This window comes from Lineus longissimus, chromosome 10, assembly GCF_910592395.1.
Source record: "Lineus longissimus chromosome 10, tnLinLong1.2, whole genome shotgun sequence".
NCBI lineage: Eukaryota > Metazoa > Nemertea > Pilidiophora > Heteronemertea > Lineidae > Lineus > Lineus longissimus.
In genome coordinates this window covers 11,139,722-11,147,170 of record NC_088317.1, presented here as the reverse complement: position 1 = coordinate 11,147,170, position 7,449 = coordinate 11,139,722, and the positions used below count along the sequence as shown (strand labels likewise).

The 7,449-nt window shown below is 40.5% G+C and overlaps 1 protein-coding gene across 1 annotated transcript in view; it reads right to left on the bottom strand.

Moving 5' to 3' along the window:
• Positions 1-709: 709 nt before the first annotated feature.
• Positions 710-7,449, bottom strand: part of LOC135494315 (uncharacterized) — a 41,716-nt gene continuing 34,976 nt past the window's right edge. Inside the window, exons 24-25 of the mRNA XM_064782228.1 lie at positions 3,026-3,263; positions 710-2,686 (exon numbers count right to left, since the gene is read on the bottom strand). The gene's annotated coding sequence lies outside the window, so the exon portion shown is untranslated. The remainder of the gene's footprint in view (positions 2,687-3,025; positions 3,264-7,449) is intronic.

Genomic DNA, 7,449 nt, shown 5'->3' with positions numbered 1-7,449 from the left:
CCTGAAAGCTACCTAAGCGCTCAATTTTGATATTTACACAAAAGATAAAGATAAAAGCATATTCATAATGTCTGTGAACTCAGAACATTTCTTTTTGAGCAATATCTCATGAAAAATCTATCAAAACCAGTCTGCTTAAAATCCCATAATAATGTATAACTATGTATACTTCGAGATCAAGACTCAAATACCAATTACTACACCACTGGAGGAGAGGACAAAGTACCTGTTCACTTGTTTTGCAGATATACAGTAGATACATGTACTCAATTAAGATATCATATTTACAGGCGTGTTGAAATGAAATATTCAAAAGATCTTTTCCAGTTGTTGTTCCGTGAAACCTAAGCACTCAATTTTGATATTTACACAAAAGATAAAGATAAAAGTTGCATGGACAATTATTTCCCAACAGTATGATTCAGTTGATACAAAATACCCTGTAAATTATAATTACAAGTTCAACATGATATAGTTCTTAACCCTTTCCCTTCTGAAACTTTTTTCAATTTTCACATTTTTTTACAAAAAACATTATATTTTTCATTTCCATGAGTTCCTGCTGGCTAAACTACAGAAAAGTATACATTTTCTGTAAGAACATGTAGTTTCCAGAATGATATGTTTGGTTAGTAATTACAACTAATTGGTTAATTAGTAATTGTTAATTAGCGTTAATTTCCCCTCTGCCCCCCCCCCCAGCCTTGGACCCCTGAGCTGAGGGGTTGTGGTGTCACCACCAACACTAAAACTACGTGCATTTACACTATAGCTGGTGTGCTATCCAATGCGCGATCAAAAACACTCTAAAACATCACATAAATCGCCGTAATTCCCAATCAAAATTGGGATTATTGCTGGTGTCCCTGTCGTCTGGCAACTTCCCTCGGGTCAAACCCCCTTTATTTGCTCATTTTTAACCAAAAATCGAGAACAAAACACTGAAAATCAGCGGAGAACAAGTACAAACTTCGTGACTAGTTGAGCGACCGAAATACCACCACTAAACCGAAACTAACGTCACGAAAACGGGGAATCCCCAGAAACGCGCAATATTGCGCGGTCAGAAGGGAAAGGGTTAAGTATTGTCAACTAAAGATTGATAACTATGCACGGCATATTCATGATATCTGTAAGGTAAAGTGGGGGAAAAGCAACCCCCTTTTTCACTATAACTTCAATTACACGAGAGATGTCTTGGCAGATGCAGTAAAATTTGCCTGGATATTGTAGTGGCAGGTCTTCTGAAGATAATACCTGCACTTCAAGCCACTGCGTCTGAAACAATGCCTGTGAGGGACAATGCAAAACCGCTGATCAGGGGTTGCTTTTACCCCTTGGCTTTGGGGTAAAAGCAACCCCTGAAAATTTTTATATTTACTGACTGTGTAAAGCATAAGAACACATTTTTTTCCACAGGTTTATGGTACAAATTGGTGATAAAACTATTTCGTACTATCCTGTCTAGCTTTATGACAAAATTGGTCTGTAACTGCAGTAAGCCTATCATCAAACAAAACTATATCAAGCTTTAGATTTTTAATAATCACTTATTTCAACAAACTGAAACTATGGATTTAATTTTTTTGGGCCAAAAAGCCATAGAATTAATCAGCAAGTAATATAACATTTTGTTTTTGCGAGAAAAAAGCTAAATGTCAAAAATTCCTATCATGACATTTTGAAGCGATATTTTGAGAAAGTGATATTTTCATGATAATTTGCTTTTAATGCCAATTTTCTTATTTGAGCTTATGAAGGAGAATATTAGATGACCTCATACCAGAACTTAAACCTATTACTTTCTATGTGGGTTGAAAAACTTATGGTACTTTCAAAAATGTAGAGGGCAATGTATTCATACTTAGTGGTAAAAGGGTTAACATTGTATTTCTATCAAAAAAACTAATATCAATTATCTGAAATTAATAGATTTCATGCCAAGAGGTAAAGAATCTAACATTTCTGCGCTTTAAAACTAGTTTGAGCAAGCAATTCATGGGGACAGCCTTTACATCGACCCAGGGGTTGCTTTTACCCCAACCGTAACTTCTTCAGAAAATTATCTCTTATTTCTGTCAACAGAGGCATCAAATGCCTCATGTAACCTTCTCTTGACTAGATACCGGTTCACTTGAATCAAGTTATACATATGGATTTGAATTATAAATGTGGAAAATTCTGAACCGTAAAAAGTTCTATTCCAACTTTTTTTCGCCATGTGTGAAAGTTGTTGACTTCTCATGGCTACTGCTCTTACATAATATGTTACATAATTACAAATAATTTATGTGAAGTAGCTTAGGAGTTACTGCATTCATACTCATGCTTTGATGGGCAGATATCTTCAATTATGATGGATATATTAATCAGAAACATAGCCAGGGGTTGCTTTTCCCCCACTTTACCTTACATTCTGTTATGTACACACATTAAATTTTACCGAATCCTGCTGCAAGGCCTTCTCTTACAGCAAACTCGACCTTTGTATCGAAATACTCCTGCACCTGGAGTCCTCTGTCCAGGCGAAGGAGCAGAGCACATGTTGAAGGTGTGATGAGGCGTTCTTCCCCAGGAATCTGATTGAAGAATTCGATATTTATGATGCCCAAGCCTTGTGGAGGAATTCGGTTGGCTCCAATGATGAACATCAATACGTCGTTCACACTGACGTTCAATTTTCCACCTGTGGAAGCGATTGAAAAACAGCGTAAACTACAGGAACAGAATGAGTATTATACAAATATCGCATTTCAAATCATGGAATAGTGGATGTTATTCAACAGTAAAAGAATTTGTTCCACTTGGCAAACATACCAAATCACTACTATGTTTTGAAATACAGGGATTATTTTGATTACTTGAATATGACATATATATCACCACAACTAGAAACCAGATATTTAGGCTATTTCATCCATGCATTCTGACCTTGATAATATATATACCATGCCTAGTTTCAGCCATCTGAACCTAGCAGTTACTACGTAAATGTGCATAGCAACAGGCTCCCCAAAAAACTTACTTTCACAATCTTGGAGGAATTTAGTCATGCATTTCATGACAGCATGCTCATCATCATCCTCATCATCATCGTCGCGGTAGTTGACCCGAAACATGGCGGTCAGCTCCTCAGCTGTCATCTTCTTCCCCGCACCACACATTTCAGGCTCGAATACTTGGGGATTTCTTTTCATGATGTTGAATAGACCCCCCCCAGACTATTCATACCTTCATGAAATTGGGTGATAGCAGCATGTGCCCTGAGGAAATAAGATAGTGATTGTGATAGCTTACATGTAATCACCATTGGGCTGTCACACAAAATCAAATAGAGTGATCAAACACACTATAAAACAAGAGGCCCAAGGGCCTGGCGCTCAGCTGAAATGGATAGGTGAAGGCAAGGGCCAAGTGTGTGTCGGTACCGTTATTATGAGGCAACGTGAAGCTATAACGTCTAGCACGCAGAAGTGCTGGTGCGAAGACCTTCTTGCTATATCAGTGCATGCTGAAGTACTGAGTTGACGTCACCCTGCTATATGACGTTGCCGTTGCAGTAGTGGGGTGTGTGATGACGTCAAGGAGTTGTGTGGTGACGTCAAAGAGTGGAGTCCTTGTCTTCATGCAGCGTAGGTGGAACTAATAACATGCACATGGACACAAGGTACATAATTATTACAGTGTATTTTGTGAGGTGGGGCCTGGTGCTTTACAATGGTCAAATGAACCGACTGTTGTCTGGACATTGATGAAGTGGATGCAGCCAAATGTTTGGGACGGTCTTTTTTGTATGTGAAGAAAAGAAGATAAAGAGTTGGTTAACAAAATGAACTTTATTGGTGTGACAGATATTTGATGCCTTTCGGCAGATATTTGAAGCGCCTTGCGGCAGATATTTGTTGCCTTGCGGCAGATATTTGATAACGCTCTCCGGGAATGGAAAGCAGTAAAACGAGTAAGCACACCTTACTCTGAATGTGGGAACAGCAAGTGCTTTCCTGGACTTGAAATGTGCCAACGACTCCTCTTGCAATAACCAACAACAGTTAATCTGTAAAAAAAGAGAAGAGAAATTAACACTGACTGAATAAAAAAGGGTGACATAGACGGGGAAATGTACACCACCGGATACAGTCTGTGCTTGATCAGGCATCAGTCAGATGATATCCTGAACAAGGCATCCATGGAAACAAATCCAGAAAGAGACTGAACCTTCGAAGGGCACACTTATTACTCAGTGAAAAGTCAGTCCTGTGGGCTGTTTTCCAATTCAAAATAAAAGTGTAACCTCTTTAAATTAGTCTCACAGACTGAACCATAACACTCAACAGCCAACCCTGCCCACATGATGTGAGCCGAGAGCTGGGCTTAAAGATGAGCGAGTGGTGTACTACATTTTGAAAATTGTCTATCGTCTACGACATGTGACAGAACAGGATCTAGTGGACTTAATGATAAGGTACTATCAAATAAGGTGTCCATCAAATGAATCATGAGGGCCTGTTGAGTTATACTCTTAGCCTGTCCTATAGCCTTATAGGGCTAGGCTATGGTTTTTGTCTTTTTTACAGCTACAGTACAGCCATGCACAGCGCAGTGTACAGACAGTACAGGATTGCAAACCAAAAACATGAGCATTGCTGCGTAACGAAACTGCAGTGGAATTCATACTAAGATGTCATAATGTGACTTTCAAAATAATTGTAAACAAACGTAAATGGCGAAATTTGTTGCAAAATTGCCAACCACAGCAACTCAGGGGTTTACTGTCGTTTCGCTACATTGCCAGTTCGCTACCAGTCGTTTCGCTACATGTGGCGGTCGTTTCGCTACATGGTAGGTCGTTTCGCTACATGGGTGGAGTCGTTTCGCTACATGATGGGTACGGTCGTTTCGCTACATGGAGGACGTTTCGCTACATGGGTGGAGTCGTTTCGCTACATGGATGTAGGTAATTTCGCTACATCGTAGGTCGTTTCGCTACATGGGTGGAGTCATTATTTTTTCAAGTTTGTGCTAAACTCCGGGCTAAATATTTGTTGTGAATTTAGGGAAAAAATGCTCGAGTATACTACAATCAAGAAGTATTAAGGTAGCAGGAAGGGTTGGGCGTTTGTGGTTTCTGAGTCTGAGGGGGTTGGTGTCTGTTGACTGTGCTTTAAGAGAGACTAGGCATGGCGCCAGTCTCTCTTAAAGCACAGTCAACAGGCATTTGGTCTCAGTATTTGGGTTTTGATTGCCATGACTGTACCCCTGTAAAAGTCAGAGGAGGAGAAGTTTGGAATGATGAAAGCATTGAAGAAGAAGAAATGTTATTATTGAGGAAAGCAAAATTTATTATGAGACTAGAAGGCAGTGTCCTGACTTGATTATTTTGAAAATGGCGGTCTGAACACATTAAAAGGTGGAACATGGCATTTTATCGACTTTGAAGTGTTCCGCAGTTAAAGGGAGACTATAAGCAGCAGCTAGGTAGGCAAGATAAAGTCATACAAATTTGCCAATAGGGGTCAGTCATATCTCTAGGCATGGCGCCAGTCTCTCTTAAAGCACAGTCAACAGGCATTTGGTCTTAGTATTTGGGTAAGTACAGAATCAAGGCAGCTCAGAGAGCAATGATTGAACGATGCTGTGGACAAGTCCAAGGATACTGCATCAGTCACGACCAACTTCTCATCAGAAAGCGTCACCACCAGCATATTCAATGTTCAGTTCCAACCTGTACCAGTCCAATGCACGCCTGTCATGGTCAGCAGTGGTCAGCTTAGCGCGATATGGAACATTCTTCCGAAACTCAAGCGAGGGAAGTCTGCTCATTAGCCTATCTCGCGCACTGCTCCTTCTTGTCAAACATCGTAGTGAAATCGTGGTACAGTGGGGCGTCCTCGAGGATTGCAGCTGGTCGGACAGACGTGAGGTGGAATGTGGGCCGCTGCACTTCTTCGTTGATGTGCGATGGCAGATAGCACAGTTGTTGCGTTGCATGACAGCTGAAAGTGAATGTGATATCATAGAACTGAGGCGTTTGCAATGAGACTATAGGTGAAGTAGAAGCAAGGAGTGAAATGGGCCATCTTCCAGTGACTAATATACAGAGTAAGGGCACTGGGTGTTGTTAGATTCAGCATTGAATGTATTCCTCATACAAGCGTGAATAGTGTGGACATACAGTGAGAGGTGAGAGACCCCTATTGACTACTTCTTGTAACTTTATCTTGGATATTATATTAGTATTGAACTTCTAGCCATGGAATATGAAGAAATTGAAGTTGTAGGCATGGAATATGAAAAATTATACAACGGTGAAAGACATTATTCCATGAGGCTTTGCCGTGATCGCAAAGGACGCGACGCGATTGGTTCACATGCTAATGAGGTATGAATGATAATGATAATTACCTCTATAATGCTACTTGGATAGCGACTGTGTCATTGATTGCAACAGTGGTCTATGTCAATGTGTGCCTGTAATGTCAATGAAGTATGATGAGGTGATGACGATAGTGCAATTATTAAATATTGGCAAGAGATCATACTACAACATAGGTCTTGTTTTTGACAGATGACTGTGCGACATTCCCATTGGGTCTTGTTAGAGTCAGCGCTGCATGTATTCCTTGTACAAGCTTGAATAGTTGTGACGGACTTTGAGGGGTGAGAGACCCCTATCGGCTACTTCGGCTAACTTTATCTTGCCTACCTAGCTGCTAGCAATAGTGCCCCTTTATCAAGACTGAAACCCACTGTGCGGGGCTAAGAAATTACCTTTATAATCCTAGTTGGATAACCACTGTGTAGATGATTTGAAGAGTGCTCTGTGGATGTGTGCCTGTAATGTCAATGAAAGTATGATGAGGTGATGACGATAGTGGAATGACGAAATATTGGAAAGAAATCTATTCCTAGAAGAACATATGTCCTGTTTTGACTAGGTGGCGCATTTTAGAATCAGCAGTGAGCACTGTGTGTAACATGGTGGAGGCAGCGGAGATAATAACTGTGTCGAAAGTATTGTTATAGGGCCTTCCCTAGGCCCATGGGGTTAAATTTACAATCCACGATTGAAAAGACGTAGTTTGATCGCATTCAACTATAAATCCATTGAACAGTTGTGTTCCTTTAGTCAACCGATGACCTTTTGTTGGGCCATGATCGGGGATTGTACACTGTAAATGTATTATGGACTGGGAGACGGGGGAAACACAAGTGAAATAGACCAAAACAAGTGATTTTGGGGCTTTGGTTTAGACGCATGCCCCACATGCGCCATGCGGGATTATACGGTTCATGTTGTAGTAGTCACCAAGATTCATCTTGGGGTTTTCTCGGCTTTGGTCTGTTCTGCGCATGCGTGGGTCGGGGCTTCGGAGAAATGGCGTGTTCCGGTCAATGTATGTTATGATTTAAGCTTGATTAAATCTAGTTCATCTTAGTATATAAGAAGTC